This window comes from Sceloporus occidentalis, unplaced genomic scaffold, assembly GCF_023333645.1.
Source record: "Sceloporus occidentalis isolate IW3139 unplaced genomic scaffold, rSceOcc1.0.p SCAF_1, whole genome shotgun sequence".
Classification (NCBI taxonomy): Eukaryota; Metazoa; Chordata; class Lepidosauria; order Squamata; family Phrynosomatidae; genus Sceloporus; species Sceloporus occidentalis.
The window spans coordinates 92,865,350-92,892,694 of record NW_028316981.1 but is presented as its reverse complement, the minus strand read 5'-3'; the positions used below and the strand labels follow the sequence as shown (position 1 = coordinate 92,892,694).

Here is a 27,345-nt window from a genome sequence, read left to right as displayed (position 1 = left end):
ACTGTGTCACTTCTACCTGTGACAGCAGATGAAGACAGAGGTATTTGGGCTTGTGAAGGCTAAAACCCAAGGAAGAAATTGGGAAGGGGACTAGCCTCTGGCCCTCATTCAGCAATCCACTCCTGCTGTCCTCTATAACATGAAAATAGATTTCTTCCAAATACTTTTTGGTTCACAAGCTTCTTTCACTTCACTCTAAGTGCAGCTAATTTTTTAAAGATGTGAAGGTAAACTGCCTGAGTGGATATGGTAAAGCATGGAGCTGCACATCGGGAAGCGAAGGAACAAATTTAAATACTGTTGTAAGTAGCCAGTTCTGCAGCAATTCTCATTATTTTGCTCTAGAAAGAGATTGCACAAGTGGAACATGATGAAAGTTTTCACAGACCAGTTCTGAATTATAAAGTGGAGCTGCTGTAGACAAGGAAGAAAAAACTGGTATAGAATTATTTGAAGAGAAAGACTTGACTCACTAATTTTAAATTAAATGGTGTAACCAAATGGGAGCTGAAGTCCAACAACACTGGAAAGGCTTAAGTTTGTCTACCCTTGTTTTAAATTCTGGTTTTAAAAGCATCAAGGAGCAATGAGTCAAAACATCCTTTAAAGTTTCCCAGCCTCCCACTACCTTCACAATGTTTGACATTTTAATCCATTTTTCAAAACTAGAAATAGAATTCTGGCCACTTCTGTTTTTCCTTTTGTTTCAAATTTTGATCAATTATGGTAGTGTGGCCCCTGAGGGTCCAGGGGCAACAAAGTGAGTTTCTAAAGTGCTTGCACAAAATCGCACAGTGTTATAAGTAGCCGCATCTGCAGTAATTCATATTCTTTAGCTCAAGAAAGAGACTGAATAAGTAGAACATGATCTTTGGATTTATTTTCATTTTCCTGTCTCATGTTCCAATGCAAGCTGTAAAAACTGCCCTTTGCTGAGCAGAAGTTAGCTGCAGATTCACTCTTAGATTGAACAGAACATTCACATAAGGTGTGTCTTTTAAATGGAACTGGCTAACAGATCCATGGATTGATCTGTAGTAGACATGGCATCTCCTGTACTTAAGAAAAAAGCCTCTGTAATAATATCAAGCTTGTGTTTGCTGACTCTAGAAACAGTTATGTATCGTTCAACAACCATATTCTTTTCAGCTATATTGCACTTATTCTGAAGAAGACAAATTAACATCAGAGGCATACTGTAAAACACTCATGTAATGGTACACACAATACAATCTAGACTGCATACAAACTATCTAACTGAACCTGATCACAGATATACTCACACTGCAACAAAGATTTAAAACTGCCTGAATACATTAACAACCAAATAAAGAGGTGCTTCATTTTCAGATACTTTTTCTAGAATATATGTCTTACAGGGTTCTGGAATAATTCTCCACATCTGAAAACCCATTTCAGATTATTTATTGCAAAGTTAGCATTTTCATGTTTCCATGGTATCCATGAAATAATATTAGCTCCCTCTGGTGGTCAGTAATAACAAAAGCTGTACAGACTGCTAATTGAATTTCAGAAGTGTAAACATTTAATTTCTATTTGGAATGAATGCTTCTGAAGTTATGTCAGATTGTACTGATAGAATTGTGATGTAAATTCACTAAAATCAGTGGGTCTTCCGTGGCTAAGGCTGAAAGCCTGTATATTCACTGGTTTGTGTGCATGCATGTATGCATGCGCACACACCAAGAGTAAGCAATCAGATACATTCTGAGCAGGATCCAATTGGGTACTTGTTCTATGAAAGATGCCAGGCAGCATAACTAGCAACTGCTCAATGTCTGCTCTAGAGTCCTAGAAAACCTTCCAGAACAAAGTTTGTAGTGTTGAAGAACAAGAGGGAAAGAAGGAGAGCATTTCAGGTGCAAGCATGTAAAAGCTGCAAGCAAAGAGGAGGGGAAAATGTCCTCTCTTGGATCATCTTACAAGCTTCTTTCATCAGTCCAACTACCCAACTGAATCCTGGCCTAGAATTTTTTTTAGAATCTAATTAAGACAAGTCAGCATGGCTAATAGGCAGGGACTGTGGGTAATATGTAATCCAAAACATCTGGAAGGTACCACATTGCTGACCCCTGCTATACATATTTATCTGGGAAAACATTCCATTAAGTCTAGTGGGATCTTTGAATAATAAAAAATCTCAGAGGTGGCATTGTGCATCACATAAGACAGTTTTCTGTGGCAGTTGGGATCATCCTTTACTAGATAGTATCCTTTGTCAATTATTACTAATCAAAGGTAAACAAGACCCCTATACATTTTATTAACAAAATACTTCTAAAGCCTCCAGATTTGTTGTTGTTGTATATGTGCACACACACACTTAGTCATTTGTATATTTATGTTTTATAGTTACAAGAAAGAAAAATTATCTTTTTTTATAACAGGGTGTTTGGTTCTGAGGTGTAGATTGTAATTTATACTGGCATTTGACCCAACATTCACTTCCCTCTTAATATACCTTCCTAGTGGGACATTAATCATGATCCTACAGTTCTGGTCAAGGTTCCAACAACATAAAGCAGGTCCACTGTGTCCAATGGAACAATGGACTTGTGCTCATCACCAAGTCAACAGACTAGTTGTGCTCCTCAAACTGAAACATGGCTTCTATACAACAAACACTTCTGAAAATGGGCAGGGGGAGGAGTCCCAAAAAGAGGGGAGATTTTTAAGCAAGGGATGGGTTCCATCTCACACCAGTTGGCAGAAATGTTTTTGGCAACAGTCTCAAAAATTTGATCCGGAGGACTTTAAACTGTTATGTAGGGGAGGGAGACAGTATTCTGGAAGGCAGAAGTTCATCAAGGAAAAGAGATAATAGTCAAACTGTTATAGATGGAACAAGGCAAATAGTGCAAGGATCCAACAGTGGGAGGGGAAAAGCTTTACACAGGCACCTAGAGTGGAGGTCCCATGGTCTTAGATGTCTCTATACTAATGCACAAAGCACGGGAAATAAACAAGGTGAACTTGAAATCCTTGCACAATAAAGTAAATATGATATAACAGGCATCACTGAAACCTGGTGGGATGAGTCTAATGATTGGAATGTAGCAAGAGAGGGGTATAACCTTTTTAAGAGAAACAAGCCAAACAGGGAAGGAGGATGAATAGCATTATATGTCAGGGATGTTTACACCTGGAAGCCAGGTGGAGAGCATCTGGATAAAAATTAAAGGAGCGGGAAACAACAGGGATATTATTGTGGGAGTCTGCTGCAGACCTCCAAGTCAGACTGAGGAATTGGATAGAACAGATGACCACACACTCAGAGAGATGTAGTAGTGATGGGTGATTTCAACTATCCTGCTATTTGCTGGATGTCAAACTCAGCCAAAACTTTAAAGTCTAGCAAATTCTTCACTTGCCTGGAAGACAATTTCATTATCCAAAAGGTACAAGAGGCAACAAGGGGATCAGCTATTCTAGATCTGGTTAATGGGGTGCAAGTGGTATGATCCTTACCTGGGAGTGATCATGTGCTTCTGGAGTTTGAAATACAGAGGAAAGGAGAAGCCAGGCATAGTGAGACATACATTCTAGACTTTAGGAAAACTGATTTCAGAATACTAAAAGAGAAGAGTGCTCAGGAAGGATGGGAGTTTATCATAAGGGAGATACTGAAGGCACAATTTAAAACAGTTCCCACAAAGAGAAAAAATGACAGGTGTCTCAAGAAACTAGGGTGGTTGATTAAAGAACTTTCAACAGAGCTAAATTTTAAATGGGAGATATATAAGAAATGGGGAAAAGGGGAAATCACCAAAGAGGAATTCAAACAAACAGCTAGCATGTGTAGGGTGGAAAGTGAGAAAAGCTGAAGCACAGAATGAGCTCAGGTTTGCTAAAGAGGTTAAGAACAATAAAAAGGGCTTTTTAGGGGGTATGTCCATAGCAAAAAAAAGAAGAAGGAACTGGTAGGGACACTGCATGGAGAAGAAGGCAAAATGATAACAGGAGGCAGAGAAGAGGCAGAACTACTCAACACCTTTGCATCTGTTTTCTCACAAAAAGAAAAGGGTGTTCAACATGAAGAAAATAGAGCAGAGGACACAATAGGGGAAAGTCAGCACAGAATAAGTAAGAGGTAGTACAGGAATATCTGGTTAATCTATATTAATTTAAATCTCTGCGATCAGATGAACTACATCCAAGAGTATTAAAAGAACTGGAAAATGCAACCACCGGCAATAATCTTTGAGAATTCCTGGAGAACAGGAGGGCAAATGTTGTCCCCATCTTCAAAAAGGGAGAAAAAGAGGATCCCAACAATTATTGCACAGTTAGTTTGACATCAATGTGAGGAAAGATTCTAGAGCAAATCATTAAACAGTCTGTGAACATTTAGAAGGCAATGCAATAATCACAAAAAGTCAAGCCAGATTAATCTGATCTCTCTCTCTGATAAAATTATCAGTTTGGTAGATGAGGGGAATGCCATAGATATAGTATATCTTGATTTCAGTAAGGCCTTTGACAAGGTTCCTCATGACATTCTTGCAAACAGGCTAGTGAAATGTGGGCTAGACAAGGTAACTGTTACATGGATTTGAAATTGGTTGACTGGCCGAACCAAAGGGTGCTCAACAATGGCTCCTTTTCATCCTGGAGAGAAGTGACTAGTGGGGTCTCACAGGGCTCTTTCCTGGTCCCAGTGCTATTCAGCATCTTTGTCAATGACGTAGATGAATGCATAGAGGGCACGCTTATCAAATTTGCAGATGACACCAAATTATGAGGAGTAGCTAAGAGAAATGTAAGATACTGCACTTAGAAAAAATGAAATGCAAAGATATAGGATGGAGAAGACCTGGCTTAACAAGTCTACATGTGAAAGGGACCTAGCAGTCCTAGTCAACAGTGTGATGTGGCAGTTAAAAAGGCCAATGCAATTTTAGGCTGCATCAATAGATGTATAGTGTCTGGATTAAGAGAAGTAATAGTGCCACTCTATTCTGCTTTGGTCAGACCTCACCTGGAAGACTGTGTCCAGTTCTGGGCACCACAATTCAAAAGGGATATTGACAAGCTGGAGCATGTCCAAAGGAGGGTGACCAAAATAATAATAATAATAATGATAATGATAATGATAATAATAATAATAATAATAATAGGTTTTATTTATATGCTGCCCAATCACTGGGAATCCGGGCGGCTTACAACAGAGGGGATAATAGACGGTTCCCTGTCCTCAGGCTTACAATCTAAAAAGACACAACACAAAAGGAGAAGGGAATGGTGGGGGTGGAGGGGATTAGGTTCAGCATTCTTCTCTCCCTCTGAGGCCTGGACCAAGGCAGATGGACCGAAGCGAGGGCTCTTCTTCTTCAGGCTAGCCCTGATGGAGCTGGGCCTGCCTGGTCAATTCCCTCATAGGCCGGAAGATGACAGTTATGGAGGGAGGAGTCTCTTCTTCAGGCTAGCCCTGATGGAGTGAAAGGTCTAGAAACCATGTCCTATGAGGAGAGACTTAGGGAGTTGGGTGTGTTTAGCCCAAACAAGACAGTTAAGAGGTGATATGATAGCCCTGTTTAAATATTTGAAGGGGTGTAATACTGAGGATGGAGCAAGCTTGTTTTCTGCTGCTCCAGAGAATCATAGAATCATATAGTTGGAAGAGACCGCAGGGGCCATCCAGTCCAATCCCCACCATGCAGGAAATCTAAAACAAAGCATCCCCGACAGATTCTCATGCAGCAAATCTAAATCAAAGCATCCTCGAAGAGTGGTGGAGTCTCCTTCTTGGGAGGTTTTTAAACAGAGGCTGGATGGCCATCTGTTGGGGGTACCTTATGTATGCCTGCATGGCAGTGGGTTGGACTGGATGGCCCTTGTGGTCTCTTCCAACTCTATGACTCTATGATTCTAAGTAGCTTATTGTATTTAAATAAACAAAACCCATTGGGCACATCCAAAACCTTTAAGTGGCAGCCAGCCATGCCAGTCCTTAATATACTGATCCCATTAACAGAAAGTTTCACCTTTACACAGCTTGCTCACCTGTATTCAAGAATGGCTGGTAGGCAGGACAACCAATAAGTACTCGATATTGTGTATTTTTGTTCTTGTAATAGGGAATGGGGGAAGGGAGTGAAGGACCACACTCATGACATTTCACACAGTGAAAACTGCTGCCATTTGCTTCCCCCTCACACATTTCCCAATTACCAGCTCATTGTCATAATGGTACCTGCATGCTTCCCTTCCTCTTGAAGCGTATGTTGGTCAAGATACATTGAAAAGTGGCGATCCGTGTCCACACTTCCCAGCATGGTCATCTTTAAGCAATTTATAACCTAAATTAAACTAATTCCATGCTTAGTTTGGTCCAATAACAAGAACAACACAGAAACACGTAGGCTAGAAAATTTCAATGTGGGAGGAAAGAGCAGACAATCAGAGGCATAGGAGTATGGGAAGGGGCTGTTTTCTAATCTGGCCTGCCTTTTCCTACTCCTACTCATGAATCAGTAAACTGGATGGAGATAAGGTAAGCAACGAGGAGGACTAATAGCAAAGAAATCTCTTTCCTCCTTTGACAGTTAAGCCACTCCAGTCTCTTAATGTCAGCTGATATCAGCATTAGATATTAGGTTGCAAATATCAAAACAGATCCCAGAACTCCTTCAGGGGCTGCCAGGTCCTGCATGACTCTGTCCTTGTGGGGCTCAGAGCCTTCGTCTTCAGCAACTATAGTAAGCCATTCAAGCACTCAGATACTGTGGCTTCAGTATGCCAGCATCAATGACACCGCACTGTAACTACACCATATCTGCTGTTGTAGGGATCTAAACAGAATTTCCACATGTCAGTACAAAATGGATACAACACTGCAATTAGAAACTCATACATAAGCATATTTCCTCAAATGGAGCTGACATTTTGACATGATAAAAAGTGAGATTAATATCTCAACTATTCTACCCACTTAGAAGTAAGTCAGTCCTAGACTTCAGACATAAAAACAGTTATCAATTTATTTGCTAGTGGTTAGCAAACAGGGCTACAATTACATTATTATTATATAGCATTCTCAGGCATTGCATAATTGTCGCTTACTATTTGATGTTCTTTTGGTGCCTGTTTATCAACCATTTCCTGTATTGCTATGTACTGTATATGCATTATCCTACTTGAGAGTATGTATTTTCCCTGGAAAATGATTAACCATCCATTATGAAGCCAAGCCCTCCCTCCAGTCCATCTGCCTTGGTCCAGGCCTTGGAGGTAGAGAGGAACTGCTGGACCTCTTACCCTTTCCCTCCATCACTCCCTTCTCCTTCTGTGTCGTGTCTTTTTAGATTGTAAGCCCGAGGGCAGGGAACTGTCTAACTAAAAAGATTGCATGTACAGCGCTGTGTAAATTTACAGTGCTTCATAAATAAAGGTTAATAATAATAATAATAATTTTAAAGGTACATCTAATGTTTTAAATTATTATATGTAATTTTGAGATCAAAGGAGGATAACATACTTTTCCCCCTCTGCATGATTTCACAAACATTCTAAATTTAATGTCCATTTCCGTTGGGAAAATTCCTGCATACAATCTTTTGTCTGTTGCAATTCCAAGCACTGCAGCCTGGGATGGTTTCATTACAAAATAATATATGAACCAATGGTGTGCCGGTGGACTTTGGTTTCTCTACAAAACAAAGATACCCATATGGAAACATTTGACCCCAACATCTAAAAAATGACCCTGTTCATATGATACACAGTCATCTCTAATATAAGATACCATGTTCCATGCTGTTCAGCTATTATGAGCAATATTTGTAGAAAGAAACAACACAGTATTCCAGTACTTTTTCCATACTGAAGTCATTAGGCACTGAGTTATTAATTCAGTCTCACAAAACACAGCTGAACAAAAATGTATAAAAATTCCGAAGTAATTTATTTGAGTTATTTGCTGTGATGAATCTGGATGTGTGTGTATTAAAGCAATTTCCACACAGACTCACAGAAGGTACTTACAGGTTCAATAAATAGGGGAAAAGGGATAAGAAACATTTAATCAAATAGTCTATGTATGAAACATCATTTACAAAGAAATGAAAGTATCCGGACAGCAGCACAGAAATTCTAAAACAAAATGAATTTATCATGTCAACTATGTGTTACTTATTATCTCTATAGCTGAGAAGTCTAATAATTTTAATAGAGACATCCTTTCCGTACTTAAAACCCTTTTTACAAATGTAAACCAGAAGAATAAATTTAGATAACTTCATATGTATTTTTCATATTTTGTTAGTAACATTGTCATACTTCTAAAAAAAAACTGGGTTGCAACAAAAATCTGGGTCATTTCCCACATACCTGGTGGACACCTGCATTCAGATGGTGCTTCTCTTGCTGTACGTAGTTTAGCTAATCCTTCACTTAGTTTCTGTTGAAAAAAAAAGTGTAAAAATAGGTATTTACATGGAAGTAATGGATAAGTACAGTATATGCTCTGCAAATGTATACCTGTGGTTAGTCATTCATCTAATCCAGCCCAAATTAAGCATAATCCCATCAGTTTTCATAGACATGCTTAAATTTTTTCTCCTGGAATAATTAAACTTTAAAAAGTTCAGCTTTTGGCTGGATCATGTCCAGCATGCCAGCATATGAAGCATCTTTCAAACTCCATTAACTGGAGAGTTTGGCCATTAGATGTGTCTTTTGCTGGACCCATTGATAAAACAGGATCAAATATATTAAGCCTAAATCAAATAGTTAAACTCAACTAGAGCAGGCATCAGTGGGACTTGCATCAGTGCTGACTTAACAAGACTGGTTCATTCAGTGGGTTTACTCTAGCTGGGAGTAGCAATTTGACATAACCTTTAATGGAACTCTTGGAGGAGTTTATCCATAGCAAAAAAATTCTGGAGAAATACGTTAAAAATGAAATACAAGTACCAACTCTTCGTTGCTTCTTTCAATTGCCTATATACGGTTAATTTCCCTATGCTCCAAGCTGTAGTAATTAGGGATGTCATGGGCACTTTGCTGTATTTTCTTGTTGAACTTAGAGCAAAACCTTTCCCTCACTGCCAGTACCAGAAGGAAAGTAAGCAGCCAGTGGAGAAACGTTAACTGTGTTGCTGTCCTGACAGTGTGTGTGTGTGTGTGTGTGTGTGTGTGTGTGTGTGTGAGAGAGAGAGAGAGAGAGAGAGTGAACATGTAAAAGCCAGTGAGAGAGCAAGAGACAAAAAGCAGTTTGCAAAGAGGGTGAAAGAAGGAAGCAATAAAGGGAGGATGTGGATAGAAGAAAAGCAGATGGATAGATAAAGAAAAGAGAGAAAAGAGTGCAGGTTGTGACAATAGAAGATGAAAAATAGGGTAATTACAGCATGTGCATAAGAAAAAGTACAAACGGGAATAAGGAAAGTGTAAAGAAAGCAAAGAGAATGGCAAATACAGGTATGACTCACTCGCCCACTTTCTGCCAAAAGAATACAGTCCTTGAAGTTCTTTTTTAGAATTTCGTACTCCCCTTATAAAAATACTGCCATATTAAACTCAGCTTCTGTTCAATGCAAAATACAGGTTGAGTCTTCCTTATCTAGAATTCCAAATCCTGAAATACTGCAAAAACCAAAACTTTTTTTCACAGGTGGCACCTTTGCTTTCTGATGGTTCAGTATATACAAACTATGGCGGGTTATAGACCACCACTAAAGTACATGCGGAGCGCGTACTAGGGTTAGGGAGGTGCGGTGCTTCCGCACCTCCCTAACCCTAATACGCGCTATGCGCGTAAAAAATGACGGCGGCTGTTCCAGACGCCCGCCGTCATGAGGACGTCACGGCCACGCCGCCTCTACACAGGGTGGTGCGGATGTGACATCCTTGCTCCACGCCAGGGCGCCTAGGCCGCCCTTTGCGCGAACCAGGAAGGAGCTCCATTTCGGAGCTCCTTCCTGGTTTGAGGCACCGCTTTGCTTCACTGGGCGCAGCCTTCAGACAGCTGCGCCCAGCGAAGCAAGGGAGAAAGGGGCCAAGCGGCCCCTTTCTCCCCCTCCCCGCCACCGCGGGGTGTCCTTGGGGCTTGAAGCCCCAAGGACACCCCTTTTCAGGCTGCGGGGAAGCAGTGTTTTGCCGTTTCCCTGCAGCCTGAAAAGCAGCGGATCGGGGCCTCAGCAGGTGCCGTTCTGGCCACTGAGGACCCGATACACCAGGGAAAGGGGCCGGTACAGCCCGCCCCAAACAGGCGGTCTGTAACCCACCTTTGTTTCATGCACAAAATTATTTTAAAATATTGTATTAAATTACATTCAGATTATGTGTATAAGATGTATATGTAACATAAATGAATTTTGTGTTTAGAGTCCAATGTCGAAGAGATCTCATTATGTATGTATAGTATATACAAATACAGATATTCCGAAATAAAAAAAATCTGAAGTCCAAATCACTTTCTTCTAGTCCCAAGCATCTCAGAGAAGAGAGACACAACCTGTAACTAAATTGAAGCATGTCTCTATAAAGCAATAAATCATTTTTGAGGGTTGTTTACCTTAGAAGTTTTAGGTTTAAAACTAGCTACTCCTTTAACACTAAGCAATGGTACAACCCAGCTGCCTGCAACATTAACATCATCATTTGGTTACAGTCTGCCTAACTGCTGTGATGTTATTACAGTTGTACTTTTTCATAGAGTTTTTTTTTAAAAAAGTTATTGGAGCTTAAAATATATATGCGAGTTCAAGACCAACAAAAGGGCCCAAGCTCGACTCAGGCTTGCATCCTTCCGAGGTCGCTAAAATGAGTACCCAGACTGTTGGGGGCAAATTAGCTTACTTGCTAATTAGCTCACTTGCTATTCACCGCTATGATCTTTGGAATAGCGGTATATAAATAAAACAAATTATTATTACATATAAATGCACAAAAAGGGGGAAAGAAAAAAATGAAGAGAAGAAGGTAGGAATCCATAAGATCTGAACACTGACTAGTTGTTGTTAACTGTCTTCAAGTCAACATCAACTCATGAAAACTCTGTGAAGGAGATATCTCCAAGACAACCTATCCTCAACAACTCTGCTCGGGTCCAACAGTCTCAGGGCTGTGTCCTCATTGATTGATCTGGCATGTGGTCTTCCTCTTCCTAGTGCCTTCCATCTTTCTGAGCATTCTCATGCCGTATCTTAAGAAGGCATGATGGAAGGCAATAGGAAGAGGATCAGTCAATAAAACACCAAGTCCTATCAAGAGCCTTCTCAAAATAAGGCTAAAGTATGACAGCCACAATTTAGTCATCTTGGATTCTAGGGAGAGTTCCAGCCTGATTTGCTTTAGGACCCATTTATTTCTCCTTTTAGCAGCCCACGGTATCCACAGAACTCTTCTCCAGCACCACAACTCAAATTAACTGGTTTTCTTTCTATCTTTTTTCACTGTCCAGCTCTCACATCTATACATAGCGATGGGAAATACGACAGTATGGACAATCCTAATTTTAGTGTTCCGTTGTATATCTTTACAGTTTAGGATCTTGTCTAGTTACTTCAAAGCTACCTTTCCCAGTCTTCTTCTGACTTCTTGATGGCAATTTCCTTTCTGTTCAATGGAACTTTCAGTTTCCTCATCATCTGTACTGAATTGATGTAAATCTTCTATGGTCATTATCTGTGTTTTCTTAATGTTCAACAGTAAGCCTGCCTTAGCACTTTCTTCTTTGCTTTCATTAGTAATTGTTCCAAATCTTTGCTACTTTCTCCTAGTGGTGGTGTCATCTGTATATTTTAAATTGTTGATATTCCTTCCTCCGATCTTCTCTCCACTTTCCTCCAAATCTAAACCTACTCTTCATGTGATATTTTCTGCACACATACCCTCAATCATGGTATCCTTGCTGGGATGGGACCTGGGGACATTGCTTCACAGTAGCTCCATTCCTTCCTGGAGGGTAGAATCCAGAAGGTGGTGCTGGGAGACTCCTCTTTGACACTGTGGCCAGTGGCCACAAGGCAGTTCCTTCCCTCATGCTAGTTAACATATACATGAAACTGCTGATAGAGGTCATCAGCAGTTGTGTGTATGTGTGTGGAGACACTGATGACAGTATGCGGATAACACCCAAGTCAGTTACTTCTTTCCACTTCAATCCGAGAAAGCAGTTTCATCTCTAAACTGCAGCTTGTCATCAGTAATGGGCTGGATGATGGTTAACAAATTGAAACGTAATAAAGATATGTCAGAAGTGCTCCTGGTCAGTTGAAAAGCAGATGAGGGAATAGGGATTCATTCTGTTCTGGATGGGGTTACACTCCCCCTGATGATGCAGATCTGCAGACTGGGTAGTCTCCTCCATTCAGCCCAGAGCTTGGAAGCTCAGGTTTCAGTGGTGGCCAAGAGTACATTTGCATAGGCTTATTTGCCAGCCACACCTGTTCCTAGAGATGCTGAATCTGACCATGGTGAGACATACTTTACTTACGTCCTGTTTGGATTACTGTAACATACCTTATGTGGGCCTGCCTTTGAAGGGTGTTCAGAAACTTCAGCTAGTCCAAAAATGGTCAGCCAGATTATTAACTGGGGCTGGCTACAGGGAGCACAAAACTTTCTTACTATAAGAATTCCATTGTGGTAGTCCATTTCCAGGCACAGCTCAAAGCTTTTGCCAAACAGGGTGGGAAATGATAGGCAGACAAGAGAAAAAAAATTAATTCCCCAGGTACCAATCACTTAGCCACCATTCTAAATGTTTTGGGGTTTCAGCTAGACCATGATGGCGAATCTTTTTTGGCTCATGTCCCGGGGGGGCTCATGTCCCGGGGGTGGGGCTTTTCTGCCTGGGGGGCTGTGTACCAGGGAGCAGGAATTCTGGGGCAGGACCTCTCCCCCCAGCTCTTTCCCCAGACTCCAGCTGTCTCTGAGAGACAGCGGTGGGTCAGGCAGGGCCCATGGGGGGAGGAGGAGTGGGCATGTGCCTGTACCTCTCCCCCACAGACACTTCCTGACCCACAGCTGTGTCTCCACAGGCATCTGGGGGTCAGGAAGGAACAATGGAGGGGAAGAGGAGTGGGCATGTGCCCATACCTTCCCCCCTGACCCTTCCTGACCTATCCCTCTGGAGGCAGTTGTGGGTCAGGAAGTCCTGGGGGAGTGGGCCCACACCAATTCCTCTTCTTCTTGGGCCTTTCCTTGTCCCCAGCTGTCCCTCCAGAGGCAGCTGGAGGCCAGAAAAGTCTCTGGGGAGAAGCCACTGGCACACATCGGTCACTCCTCCCCCTGCCCTTTCCACAACCTCCAGCTGTCTTGGAGAGGCAGCCGAAGGCTGGGAGGAGGAGCCAGGGGTGTGTGCCTGTGGTTCCTTCTCCCCAGTGCCATTTTATGGCTTCCAGATGTCTCGGAACAGGAACATTTGCATGCCTGTTCCTCTTTCTCCCTGGCCCATGCCAGACGAAAGGGCGTCTTGTGCCACCTGTGGCATGTGTGCCATAAGTTCGCCATCGTGGAGCTACACTATGGTTTTCAGACAGCCTTTCTATTGAGATGGATGGTGAGGAAGACTACTACCTAAATGTGCTAGAACTGCCTGGGAGAATCAAAAGGAATAATTCAATCCTGCCCACTCTTACCCACTGATTGTGCCTGCAAGCAGACCTCATGTAAACATTAGAATAAAAGTACAGTATCAAAACTCTACCTTTTCCCCACATAGTTGCTGACATCTCAAATCTTTGGACTGGCCCACAATTTGAAAGGGTTTTTTAAAAAAAGTTTAAAGGCTATTAGGAAACAACAGATCTATTGTGCATAAAACCATTCTGCTTTGTTTACACCTAAATATTTCTTCAGACTACACTCATTAACATTTTTACTACAGTATGAGAACTATGCACTTAGAATTGAAACTTTTGTTCAGGATCAAATATTGCTACATCCCATACATGTGAACTTTTTAAAATGTCTGCAATTTACTGTACCAGGAATCTAGAGGAAGCTTCTGTTAAATACCAAAAGGATCCCAGTATCATTTGAAGAGGAATTTTTAAAATACAGACATACATCTGTTGTCTCTGACAATGAAGCTGCTTTGCTCAGACCCCCCTTTTTCCTCTCCATTTTCTGTCTCACTGGAAATATATATATTTTTGGAGAGGCATCAGCATTGGGAGGATAGTCAAGGCAGGGTGGACTTCTGATGCCAGGTTGTAGCAGCAGTAAACAATGTCATAAAGAAAGCTGGAATTGGGAAAGAGCACAATTCTACTGTAGCCAAAGCTACTGCAGCCATGTGTTCCTACCTACAAAAGACAAAAATAAACAGTAGCTGCCCCCAGAATCCTTACTGAAGATGAATAACCAAAAAGGGAGAAAGGGGGAGAACAGATAAGCCTACCTCACCAGCTACTCCCATCAAGTTAAAAAAACACAGATCTGTACATTTGGCCACTAATATAAAAATAAGCAAAGTGTAGGATGGTGAAAGAAAAAATGAGCTCTGGATGCATTTTGGAATAAGCTTTGAAGTGCCTCTAGAATGTTTAAAATAGTTTTGTCTGTGTATGAAAGAATTACCTGCAGATATGCATAATCCTAATTGTGATTTTAAAAAAAATAGTTATAATAAATAATAATAAAAATTTTATTTATATGCCGCCCTTCCTTCGATCAGGGCGGCTTACAGCATAAAAACAGACATTCAAAATACAATTCAATAAAAATACAATAAAAATACACATATAGAGTTACAAAAACTCAACCCAACAGTAAAAAGCCCCTTGGCCCAGCCTCTTGGCCACGAAAGAGGAGGGAGGCCCACAGGAGATCTATTCGGGGAATGCCTGTTGGAACAGGAAGGTTTTCAAGTCCTTCCTAAATTGGGCCAGGGTGGTAGACGAGCGGAGCTCTATGGGCAGCGCATTCCAAAGGGCTGGGGCAGCTATGGAAAACGTCCTCCGCGAGGTGGAGGCTAACCTAGCCCCAGGCACCTTCAGTAGCTGCTGCCCAGACGTTCTGAGGGTGCGAGGCGGAATGTACGGGGAGAGGCGGTCCTTTAGGTATCCTGGGCCCAAGCCATTTAGGGCTTTATAGGTGATTACCAACGCCTTATATTGAGCTCGGAAACGGATGGGCAGCCAATGGAGACCTCTTAAAACCGGTGTTATGTGGCTGGTCCTGGGAGCACCAGTGACCAGCCGGGCCGCCATGTTCTGCACCATTTGAAGCTTCCGAGTTTGGTATAAGGGTTGCCCCATGTAGAGTGCGTTGCAGAAATCCAGTCTCGAAGTTACCAGAGCGTGTACGACAGTTTCTAGGTCCCTCTGGGCCAGGTATGGGCGCAGCTGGCGAATCAGCCGAAGCTGATAACAGGTGCTCTTGACCGTCGCATTCACCTGAGCCGTCAGGTGAAGCGACGAATCAAGAAGCACCCCCAGACTGCGCACGGAGTCCTTCACAGGGAGCGTGACCCCGTTCAGGACAGGTGGAGTCACCGCCATTCCTGGACCAGGAGAACCTATTACTAGTACCTCCGTTTTCTCTGGATTCAGCTTGAGTCGGTTTTCCCTCATCCAGCCCATTACTGACTCCAGACAGGCCGCGAGAGGAGAGACGCACATGTTCAACTCCTTTTTATGGTTTAAGAAACCTATCCCTATCCTTTCTATGGTACTTCTACCTCTGATACCAACTTTTCTGTTAGGTAATGCCCAGGAACATGCTCAGTTACTTCATTAACTGAGGTACTGTACCTGTATCTCATTTTGACTGTATTTGCTTATGCCTTCAAAAACTATGCACAAAAGCTGTCATTAGATATGTGAAAAGATAAGAGTTACGTTTCAAAGTTTTAATTATTTTTAGTGCTTCTACTGATATTCTATGATGCAAGTTTAAATGGTTTCATAAATTTTGAACAAAAGATTTAATTATTTTATTGACATTAGAATAAGAAGCTAAATATGCCACTAGCTTCAGGGCAGCGAGGGAGGAAATCTCACTAAAAATAAATTGCTTTACATTTTAAAATTGCAATGAACTTTCCATAAATAAAATTTACATCAGTGCCATACATTAAGGGTGCTTTGGGAGGGGGGCAGTGAGACACATGCCTTTGCAAACTTCAGGCTGGATTCAAGTAATGCTGTCTATAGGAATATTATCTGACATATTTCCTAACATGCTTCTGAGTTCAATTCAAAATGCTGGCTTTCACTTATAAGCCCTAAAACAGTCTTCCTTAAAATTAGCCTCCTCCTGTGTCAAACTCTTATCTTTTATAAAAAGAAAGAGAGAGAAATGGCACAATATAAAATAATTATTAGGTATTAAAAGGAGGGCTACAGTCCTATAAACAGTCTCCTGAGGTAAATCCCCTTGAACACTATGGGACTTACTTCTGAGAAGAGATGCCTAAGACTGCCATATAAGTGACAAATGCATGATGAGATAAAAGAACCTTACATGAAATTTTTTGGCAGGAGAAACGTTTAATGAAAAACAAACTAATATTTTTGTATATTTTAATGCCGCTGCCAAACAACTGGCTTTAAAAGTTCTTACTGTAATACTTGGATGAAAATATGTATACTTCATGCTGAAAAATTAGTGAAATTATGCACCTCTTCCAGGACGTATTTTCTAAACCCTATACACCTTAGGTCAGGAGCTGTTACAGTAGTCCTGCAGTGTAGGTCTCTCTCATTATCCTCTTTTAGCTATAGCAAGTACATTTTTATACCACTTATCAGTGCACTTAAGCACTCCCTAAGTGGTTTACAATGTGTATAAGCTAATTGCCCCCAACAAGCTGGGTACTCATTTTAGCAACCTCGGAAGGATGCAAGCAGAGACGAGCTTCAGCCCTTGTTGGCAAGTACTGAACTTGCAACCTTGCAGTTTGTGAGTGGCTGCAGTACAGGCATTTAACCACTGCACCACCAGGGCAGTCTAAACAGAGCTGAGACTGAAATACAGTAACATGCCTTTGACATTTGACATGCCTATCCTATATATGTCAACTCAAATTCAAGTCCAACTGAGTTCCATGGGATTTATCACTGCAGCCTAAAGGATTATTATTATTTTATTATTATTACTGAGACATGAATGAGAAACTTCCAACTTATTCTTATGATCATGTATGTGCATTAGCATACTATAGGAACAAGGCACAATGTGAAAAGGGAGGGGAATACATTCCAAATGCATTTCATAGTGTATTAGAAAATACAACATTTGGTAAAGTAGGAAGCTGGAGGAAAAGAGGAAGACTGCACTGCAGGTGTATAGAGTCAATGAAGGAAGGCACAGCCCTGAGTTTACAGGACCTGAGCAGGGCGGCCGATGATAGGGTGTCTTGGAGGTCTCTCTCGTTCATAGCGCCACCAGAAGTAGAAGTCAGCTTGATGGCAAGCAACAACAAAACTATTTTTAAAGAATATTTTGTTTATCTATTGTTATTTTATTGTACATTACTTTTAAATAACTGGCTTCTGATTTCTAAATACCCTTATAAATAACAAATAACAAACAGGGTTTGGACTATGGCCATATGATATTGAGAAGGGGAGCAGTGCATAGACTGACACACAAACAGGTCAAGCTATTTCCCTCCAAATGTATTTCTCCCCAAACAATGCACAGCACACTTGTTGCTGTGTGCCTTCAAAGTGTTTCCAATTTATAGTGAACCTATTGTGGTGTTTTCTTTGGAAGAATTGCTTACAGGAGATTTACCTTTGCCTTCCTCTGAGGTTGAGAGAGTGTGACTTCCCCAAGGTCATCCAATGGGTTTCCATGGCCATGAAGGGAGTCAAACCCTGGTCTCCAGAGCCATAATCCAACATTCAAACCACTATTCCAATCTGGTTCCCATCACACACTACAGTGCAGTAAATCAGATCAGGAGCAAGGATTAAAAGACTGGATTAAACACTGTGGTTGAAGAAGAATTCAGCAATTCTAATGCTTACTACTTCTTTTAAGTGAGCATTTTGCTGTTACTGTGTGCCTTCAAGATGTTTCCAGTTTATGGCAATTCTAAGGTGAACCTATCATGGAGTTTTCTTGGCAAGATTTGTTCAGCCTCCCTCTGAGGCTGGGAGTGTGTGACTGATCCAAGGAAATTTTGGACAACCCAGTGGGTTTCTATGGCTGAACAGGGATTTGAACCCTGATCTCTATAGTCATAGTACAACACTCAAACCACTACACCATGCTGGCTCTCTACAAGTGAGCATTAAAGCCCCTAAACTTCTATTTCCAGGTTTGAAAATATGAACTTGGGAGCATTTCTGCTAGTGGACAGGGCTTTGCATACGAATAATATGAGAAAATGTTAATTGAGAAATTGTTTGCCCATCATTACTCTGGGATCATTTACCAAAGGTGGCACATGGGTTGTGTGTGAAAACCAGAGGGTTCTGACAACCTCTTTTGGTGGCTACTGGACCATTTAGAAAATTTAAAAGGAGGATGTTATTTTTTGAAATTCAGAAATACTTTAAAACAAATTGTCTGTGTAGGAGAGTTACACCCATGAAATAGGAAGGTAACCGATTTGTCTAAAAATGTATAATCTGATAAGAAGTTTAGGGATGTTTCTGTAGACAACCTGTTTATTTTATGCACTCATATAAGCAACCTGGTTGCCTAGCACATCCATTAGAGGTACTGTACAAGTTTCCTTTAGGACAAGGACTGACAGGTCAGGGGAGAGGTCTCCTGGGAGAAATGCTCACTCTTTGATGACAGGCTGTTCTTGTCCATAGGAATTCTTCTATGCAAGCTCATTTGAGATCTCCATGACTGTGGTTTCACCTACAGAGACACCCTTGGAACATTTTGTGCAGTGGAAAAGTGAGGGATACTACAGGCTGCAACACAGCCTCCTTCAGAGTTCTCTTCTTTCAGCTAGCATGCCACCACTGATCTCTCCTCACTCACATCTACTCCCTTCTTTGGCACCATCACACAGCTACTAAAAATAACAAGCTGGCAATACAGAAAGTAGGCAATATTACACCATTTGCTCCCCTTCAGGAAAAGTTGTATCAGAAAAAACTTTCATGGTTTACTGATATCTCCACCAGTCATCCAGATTGTTCTGACCCACTGAATCCACTTGTGGCTCATGTATGTGGACAAAACCAATAGGCTGCCTTATAAGTATGGGGAGGCAATTTGTCAAAGAGTTTGTTTTTAGCAGGTCAATTGGGTTGTGGCCCTCCAGATGATGCTGGGCTAGAGCTCTTGGCATTTCTCACCATTTAATATGCATCCACACTGGTAGAAATAAATAATATACAAACACCAAGTCCCAACTCCCAAATACTGATAGAGATGCTCTATTTATAACAGAAGAGGATACATTGCCAAGTTAACCCCTGGCAATAAACAGGTTGGGAAGGCAATATGCTCACAAACTGTTGGACAACTGTCATAGATGCATAAGATGGCCATAATAAAGCAGAATTAAGAATGCAAGCAGTCCACTCATACTGACCAGAGCTGCCTACATTTAATGACTGATGTTTGCCATTCTCCAGGATCTACATCGCTGAGGTCCAGCTCAAACTCCCTGCTACTCTTTTCTCGGCTGTTCACAATCAGCACTGAGTGAAATGAAAGGCAGCATATATACACTGGCGTCAGGTTCTGCCTCCTGGTATTATTTAAACATTAAGCAATTTCATGCCAATTTTCCAGTAGTGGAGATATATCTACATAATGAGAAACATCATGACTTGCCCCCCTCCTTTTATATAGATTTTGTGTAAAGTATCCACCATCCAAACACTTCTGAACTATCTTTCATTGTCTGTTACTCCAAGACAACTGACAAACAGTGGGTTCTTAATGAAACTTTAGACTGGAAACACACAACGGAAAGTACTCAGATAAGTACAAATCTGATCAAACAGCTGTAAATTCTAAAGCCTTGTGGACCAAAAGCCTTTAAGGGCTATGCATATAAACTAAAACTGATTACCATGTTGGTTGGGGATGATGAGAAGTGTAGTACAACACATGTGGAGTGCACCAGGTTGGAGAAAGAAGATCTAAAATTACTGGTCACATTTAATTCCCTATCTTCCTTGACACAAACTTCACATCTGCTTCCTGAGCTGCCATGATGTTGCACCAAGAAGGAAAAAGACTCTTGTAGCATCTCAAAGCCTCCTACATATACTGTGGCACGTGCCTTCATGAATTCTTAAGACACAAAAGCTAGTGTTACAATAAGTATGTTTGCCTTCAAAGCTGCTACAAGCTCCATTTTTCTAAATCAATTGATCCTGAATTAAGAAACAGAAGTTGAAACTGCCAAGTTTTGTCCAGAGCTTGGAAAGTTTACATGCTTGAACTGCAACTCTCAGAATTCCCCAGACAGCAGCAGTTATAAGTTTGGGAGTCACAGAGTTTGGGGGTCATCGCCCCCCAAAAGTAGGTTTTTCCCAGCTCATACGTGGCCACACACAACACAACTAAGCTGGGCAACGAAGATGGTCCTCTTGAGGAAACACAAGTACATTTGGAAAGCAGCACAATGTTTGGCAGTATCTTTCTATACAAACCTTCATAACCACCTACATCGTGTTTCTAAATACAACTGACACATGATTTCCAGGATTACAGGTCACCATCTGTAAGTGTTTACTAAAACACTATACAAAAAAAAAAAAAAAACAACACTCATTGATATGTAAATAAATCTCTCCTTAAACTTTGTTATAAGGCTCTCACTATTCTGGGAAAGGTTGCAGTACTCTTACCTTGAGCAGCCGTGCTCATTTTATGGGGCTTTACTAAAACTACAGAATAGATTGACTGTCATTCATTTCATTTAGTAGAGCCAGCATGGTGTAGTGGTCAAGAGATGGACTAGGACTCTGGGAGACCATGGTTAGATTCCCCACTCAGCCATGGAGACCCACTGGGTGAACTTGGACAAGTCCCACTCTCTCAGCCTCAGAGGAAGGCAATGCCAAACTCCCACTGAACTAAACTTACCTAGAAAATGCTGTGAGAGGATTGCCACAAGTCAGAGGTGACTTGGAGGCGTATAATACAAAAAGGAAGAGGCATTTTAGCAGTCTGCAGAGCCTTGTAAAACTTCAAAGCCCTTCTTGGCTTTGAAACTTTGATCCAACCACTCGCGGAGGTCAGTTTCAGAAGCGGAAGGGGCCAGTGATTGAACCACACACCCTTTTCCCCCAATCCAAAATGTATATAGTACTGAGGTAGATGAACAGCAATCGGCCCAGGCTCAGTGGTACTCTTGTCATCTTCATGTTTCAAGCCCTTTGCAAGCTGGCCATTGAAAAAAGGCCTTGGGGCAGTTGTTAGACCTCAGCCTCATCTACTGCTCAAGGCTTCTGCCAGGGAACTATGTGGGGGTGGGAAGGAGGCAAAGGCCAGGGTGAAGGGAGCCACCCCAAGCCCCAAGAGCTCCTCCTTTTGAAAAGCCAGAGGCTCCCTCCTCTCCCTGCTGAAGGATTAGAAATTAGTGCAGTGCATTTCCAACACGAGGCTGAAAACTTGGTTCATCCGCACTGCAGAGATAATCCAGGTTGACACCGCTTTCACTGCCATGGCTCAATGCTATGGAATATTGGGAAGTGTTTCGTGAGGCCTTTAAGGCGGGGTGACCAGATGTCCTCACCGCAAAGAAGGACAAGGCACCGCATCCAAGAAAAGCGGGAGGGCATGAGCCCTGCTGTGGATGGAAAGCCAAATGGAGGGAGGGCATTCTGAAAGGGAGGGAAGGTGGGGCATGGCCTCCTGGGAAGGATGGGCCTCTGCTGAGCCGGACAGAGGGTCTTCCCTGGTCCCAGGTCCCCCGAGCCCTGAGCCCCGGCAGGGAAGGGGCTCTCCCCCGGCTAGGCCCTTCGGCCGAGGAGGAGAGGGGGCTGGCCCTGCTGAAGAAGGTCTGCTGCAGCCCAGGCCCCTCCGGGCCTCCCTCCCTCCCTGAGGCCCCTGAGGCCAAGCCGCCGGGCCAGTGCCTCTTGCCGCCTCCCTCAGCGGAAGGACCTGGCGGCGGCGGCGGCTGTCTCCCTGGGCCCCCTCCCCCGAGCCTTTGGCCTCCCTCTCTTTTGACTGCTTCGGCTGGTTCCGGACACAAGGGCAGCCTGCGGAGAGGGGGGTGTGAGGCTGGGCAGGGTTCGGATCCCGGCCATGGCTCCCACTTTGGGCGAGTGGCACTCTCTCAGCCTCAGGGCTGGGGATTAGGGCAGTGCATTGCCAACAGGAAGAAACTCGCCCAGAAAACCCCAGGACAGCTATGCCACAGGGTCGCCAGGAGTCAGAAATGGCTGGAAGGCACACGACGAGGAGGAGGAGAGCCTGAGAGCTGGAGCACGACTCTGGGGGCCAGGGTTTGAATCCCGGCTGAGCCATGGAAGCCCCTGGGTGACCTTGGCCAGGCCACACTCTCTCAGCCTCGGAGGAGGCGAAGAACCCACCCCGAGAGAGGGAGAGGGGCAGGCGTCGTCGGAAAGGACTGGAAGGGGGCGCACAGCTCCAGCAGCAGCAGCAGCAGCAAAGGCGGCCCTCTGGCGGGGTTTCCTGGGCAGAGGGGTTTTGCCATCCTCTGAGGCTGAGAGAGTGTGACTTGCCTAGGAGGGTTTCCGGGGCCGAGCTGGGATTGGAACCCTAGTCCTCCAGAGTCGTAGTAGTAGCCCGACAGACCTGAGAAAGCACCGCTCCCCCGGAGGGTCCTCCATCTCCATCCCCCAGAAGGACCCGGGCTCCTCACCGCCGCCCCCGCCGAGGAGGAGGAGGAGGAGGCAGCCCGAAAGGGAGGGCAGGGCAGGACCAGAAGCCGACGCTCCGGACCCGGGGAAAGAGAGACTCCCTCCCCCCCCCCCCCGTGCTTCTCAAGCCCTGCTCCCGAGGGAGGGCGCCGGACAGGGAAGGAGGAAGCCCTGCTGCTCCCTCCGAGAGGGCTCTTTGGCCTCCTCCCCGGACAGAGCCAGGGGCAGAGGACAGGACCCAGGCAGCCAAGCTCCAAAGCCTCCCTGGAAACGGAGAGAGGGCTGGGATGGAGGACGAGGGGGAATCCCTCCCGGACAGCCGAGGGAAGAAAGCGAGGGAGCCCCTGCTTCTGCTGGCGAGAGGGCTGCCCTGGAGGAGCCCGGCACTCACCTCCTGCAGGAGCTGCTCCACTCGGGGCTGGAGGGCCTGGAGGAGGAGCAGGGGCTCTTCCGGAGGGGCTCCGGGGCCCCGGGGCTGCTGGGCCAGGGCCATCTCCTGCTGGAGGGCCCCCAGCCGGCCCTGGAGCGCCGAGGTCTTGGCGCTGAGCAGCAGGCAGGCGCCCACCGAGAGCAGCGAGAAGAGCAGCGACAGCCCCGCCGGGAGCCTGCTGCACCGGCAGCCGCCCGCCCCGGGCCCAGCCTTCTCCCCCCGGGGCTCGCTCATGGCAGCAGCGGCAGCAGCAGAGGCAGCGCAAGGGCCAGAAGGAGAGCCGCCTTGCTTCCCCCTCAGGAGCAGCCCCCGGCTCCTCTCCCTCCTCGGCTCCTGGCGAAGCAAAGTGGGGCAGGAAGTCCAGGGAGCGTGGCCTCTTTCCCTCGCATGGCCCTCCAGCTGCGCGGGGCGGGATCCCGGGAGGAGGAGGAGGAGGAGGAAGGAGGAGCAGGGGCTGGCGGGGACTGGCGGGTCCCTCGCTCACCCTTTGGCCAGGGCTGGGGGAGTACGACAACAGATGGCAGGAGCTGCCCAGAGGGAAGGCATCATTCTGGCCCATAGGGAAACTGGGGAGAATACTCGCCCAGAGGGAGGCATTGGGGAACGCACTGCTTATATGGAAACCTGGGACACATCTCCACTGTTGGTTTCCCTCTGGGCAAGGACTCGCCAATGAGTCTGGGCAAGGAGCAGTCAAAAGAGGAGGACATTGAGAAGCTGGAGCCATGTCTCCAAAGGAGGGCGACTGAAATGGTGAAGGGACTGGAAGCCATAAAGCCCTATGAGGAACGACTCAGGGAGCTGGGGATGTTTAGCCTGGAAAAGAGAGGGTTAAGAGGAGATATGATAGCCCTGTTTAAATACTTGGAGGGATGTCATATTGAGGAGGGAGCAAGCTTCTTTTCTGCTGCTCCAGAGACTAGGACCCGGAGCAATGGATGCAAGCTGCAGGAAAAGAGATTCCACCTCAACATTAGGAAGAATTTCCTGAGAGTAAGGGCTGTCCGACAGTGGAACAAACTCCTTCCTCGGAGTGTAGTGGAGTCTCCATTTGGAGGTCTTTAAGCAGAGGCTGGATGGCCATCTGTTGGGGATGCTTTGATGGAGAGTTCCTGCATGGCAGAATGGGGTTGGACTGGATGGCCCTTGCGGTCTCTCCCAACTCCACGATTCTATGATTCTATTCTTTCCCTATGGCTGGGCCAGGCTTGGGGACTGAGGGGGTCCTTCCCTCCTCAGGGGAGTCGGGGTGAGCCCCAATGGCTTCTGAAGGGAGGGGGATGGGTTTTAGGGGGTGGGTGCTGCAGTTTCTTTTCTAAGTATATAATTTTATATTTTTAAAAAAACCAAAGTTGGCGTTTTTATTGTATGTTTTAAGAGTGTATTTAACTCTGTGTCCACCTTGGGTCCCTTTCTGAGAGAAAAGCGGTACTTAACCTGAATGAATCAATAAACAGGGTGTCCTCCCCACCAAGGAGGACGAGGCACTGAGCCCCTTCCAGGAAAAGAAACAATCAAACGGAGGACCTGAGTAAAAGAAATATTCAACAGACTTAAAGGGAGGACAAATTCACGCTGCTTAGTCGTGCTCCAAAAGAAGGGCCCTGAGCAAAGAAAAGCTGAAAAACACTTGACTTAAAGATGAATTCCTGCTTCTTAGTCGTGCTCAGAATGTAGCACCTGACTGCAGAAAAGCTAAAAATACTCGTATTAATCCTGGCTCCTTAGTCCTGCTCCAAATGGAGGGCATTTTGGAATCCCTCCTGGTCCTGGACAGAAGGTGGAAATGTAGGACATGTCCTGGAAAAGGAGGACACAACTGGTCGCCCTGTCAGAGAGTCCCAAAGGGAAGGGCCCTCCTTATTGTCTCCTTCCGGGAGATGCAGGAAGGAGACAAGTCGCCCCCATTTCAGAAGAAGAGGGGTTGAGGAAGAAAGAAAAGCAAGCAAGCAAGCACTTCCAAGGGCTGGAGCCTGTCCATCTGGAAGGGCTGGAGCTTTCCACCACTGCGCCTGAGGAGGGACACCAGGAGAGCATACTCTTGACCCAGTGATGTATTCAAGTCTTTTACTTCACATCTGAAGTCTCTACCTTCAAGTTTCAAGTCCTTGCAAGATACTTTCAAGTCCAGTCTCATGTCCTTGCAAGATACCTTCAAGTCAAGATACTTTTGAGTTTCAAGTCCTTGCAAGATACCTTCAAGTCAAGATACTTTTGAGTTTCAAGTCCTTGCAGGATACTTTCAAGTCCAGTCTCAAGTACTTGCAAGATACCTTCAAGTCAAGTCAAGATACTTTTGAGTCTCAAGTCCTTGCAAGATACCTTCAAGTCAAGATACTTTTGAGTTTCAAGTCCTTGCAGGATACTTTCAAGTCCAGTCTCATGTCTTTGCAAGATACCTTCAAGTCCATTCTCAAGTCCTTACCAGATACCTTCAAGTCAAGTTAAGATACTTTTGAGTCTCAAGTCCGTGCAAGGTACCTTCAAGTCAAGTCTCAGCTCCTGGAGGCCAGTTTTTAATGTGGGTGCCTATCCTGAAGAGGGTATGTAGAGAGATTTTGTAGCACTTTTGAGACTAACTGGAAGGAACAGCCGAGGCATTTGGCAATGGGCTTGAGGTGAGGGTTGCGGTCTGCTTGGCAGCCTGTCTCCGCTGCACATCAGAGGCTCCTTCCAAGGCTTTTGGAAGTTAAATTTTAAAAAGTTTTTGATCCTTCCACCTCACGCTCACTGCCTAATGCATTTGGGGGTTCTCTCCAAGAAAGTACCCCACACTTTGGGGGCAGGTGTTGCCTGCTGCTCAAAGTGAATGGCATCAGTAAGTCAGTCAATTAAAATATACAAGTCTCAAGTCAAGTCAGTTTGTCATTTTTGTCATGTCAAGTCATTGAAGCGACTTTAGTCTAACTGAAGTCTGAGATAATTGACGCAAGTCTACATCATTGCTTTTATCTCCCACCAGAAGCTCCTTTAAGTGCTCCAAGGGACAGAGACACTCCTTTGGTGGAGCCCCTTGAGGTCTGCTTTATGACTTTTCAAGTGTCCACTCATGGGCTTAAATTAGGACCATTCGCACACTTTCAGTCCTTAATAAAGCCCATCCCAAGTCATAATACTTACTGAGTTCAATGGGACTCCTAGGCAAACGTGGGTTTTAGAAGCTGACTCTAAATAAACTTGATTGGGAGTCAGTCTCACTGAGCTCAGTAGGTCTTCTTGATTACACACACTAGAGGATATCACACGGGACAGGAGGCTTTCAATTTTGAAAGAGAAGATAGCAAGGTCAATTTGAAAATTCACGCAATTACGTGATTACTTATAACAGCTTAAATTCGCTGCAATGGCCTCCCTGAATGAGACCAAGATTCTGCGCAAAGTAAACCATCTCATCGGTGGGTTCTTAATTGCGAATTGTCAGCCTTGCGCACACTCAGTGAGACTCCAGATGACTGGAGCATAGTATATTTAGGCGAGTGAGAAAGAGGAACCAAGGAACCCCACAATTTACAAAAGAGGTTGGAGGGGCGTCGGGAAGAATGGTTGAAAGAACATGCTCTTAAAACGTGAATATAATGGTTATCCAATAGCTCCTCTTTGGAAATGACTTGAAGGCACCCAGTTCAAAGAGAGCAGTTCCATAAAACATATCTGTATATTTAGATGTAAGTCCTATCACTGATTTAGGATTAAGTCCAACTGAACTAAGTGAGACCATTGAGTCCACTTGCATAGGATTTTATCCTTATTTTTTGGCCTGCAGGGCACTGAAGACTGAAAAAAAAAAAAAAAGGGGGGGGGGAGATAGGTAAATTGAGCCAGAGAACAAAGTCACAAACAAGCTTTCATGCCCTGGAGACTTTAGCTAATGTTGGATTTGAATGTGGAAAACCCATTTCCCAGTTCTAGGTCTGCAATCTTGTTTGTGTTCAACTGGGAATAAGACACTGCATCCCCTGGACACTGGACACTAAGTAAGAAAGCTTAATCAACCTTGGTCCATGACTTTCACCATCTCTCAGTTCCACTTTCTTGGTCCTTAATGAGAGGCTAAATTTAAGGCCTTCTTAGATGAGCTCCAATCTTCGTGTTAATTACTCTGGAATAAATCCTGTTGAAGTTAGAAGTGTTGATTGATTTAGGATGAAGATGTACAAAGAAAGCTGAGATAACAAAGAACAGGGC

At 44.1% G+C, this 27,345-nt stretch overlaps 1 pseudogene across 1 annotated transcript in view; it reads right to left on the bottom strand.

Annotated features, from left to right (window-relative positions):
- Nucleotides 1-23,534, bottom strand: part of LOC149321826 (uncharacterized) — a 454,513-nt pseudogene extending 430,979 nt beyond the window's left edge. The window contains exons 1-2 of the transcript XR_016281690.1: nucleotides 23,122-23,534; nucleotides 8,350-8,419 (exon numbers count right to left, since the gene is read on the bottom strand). The product of XR_016281690.1 is annotated as an uncharacterized LOC149321826 (transcript). The remainder of the gene's footprint in view (nucleotides 1-8,349; nucleotides 8,420-23,121) is intronic.
- Between the last annotated feature and the right edge of the window lie 3,811 nt (nucleotides 23,535-27,345).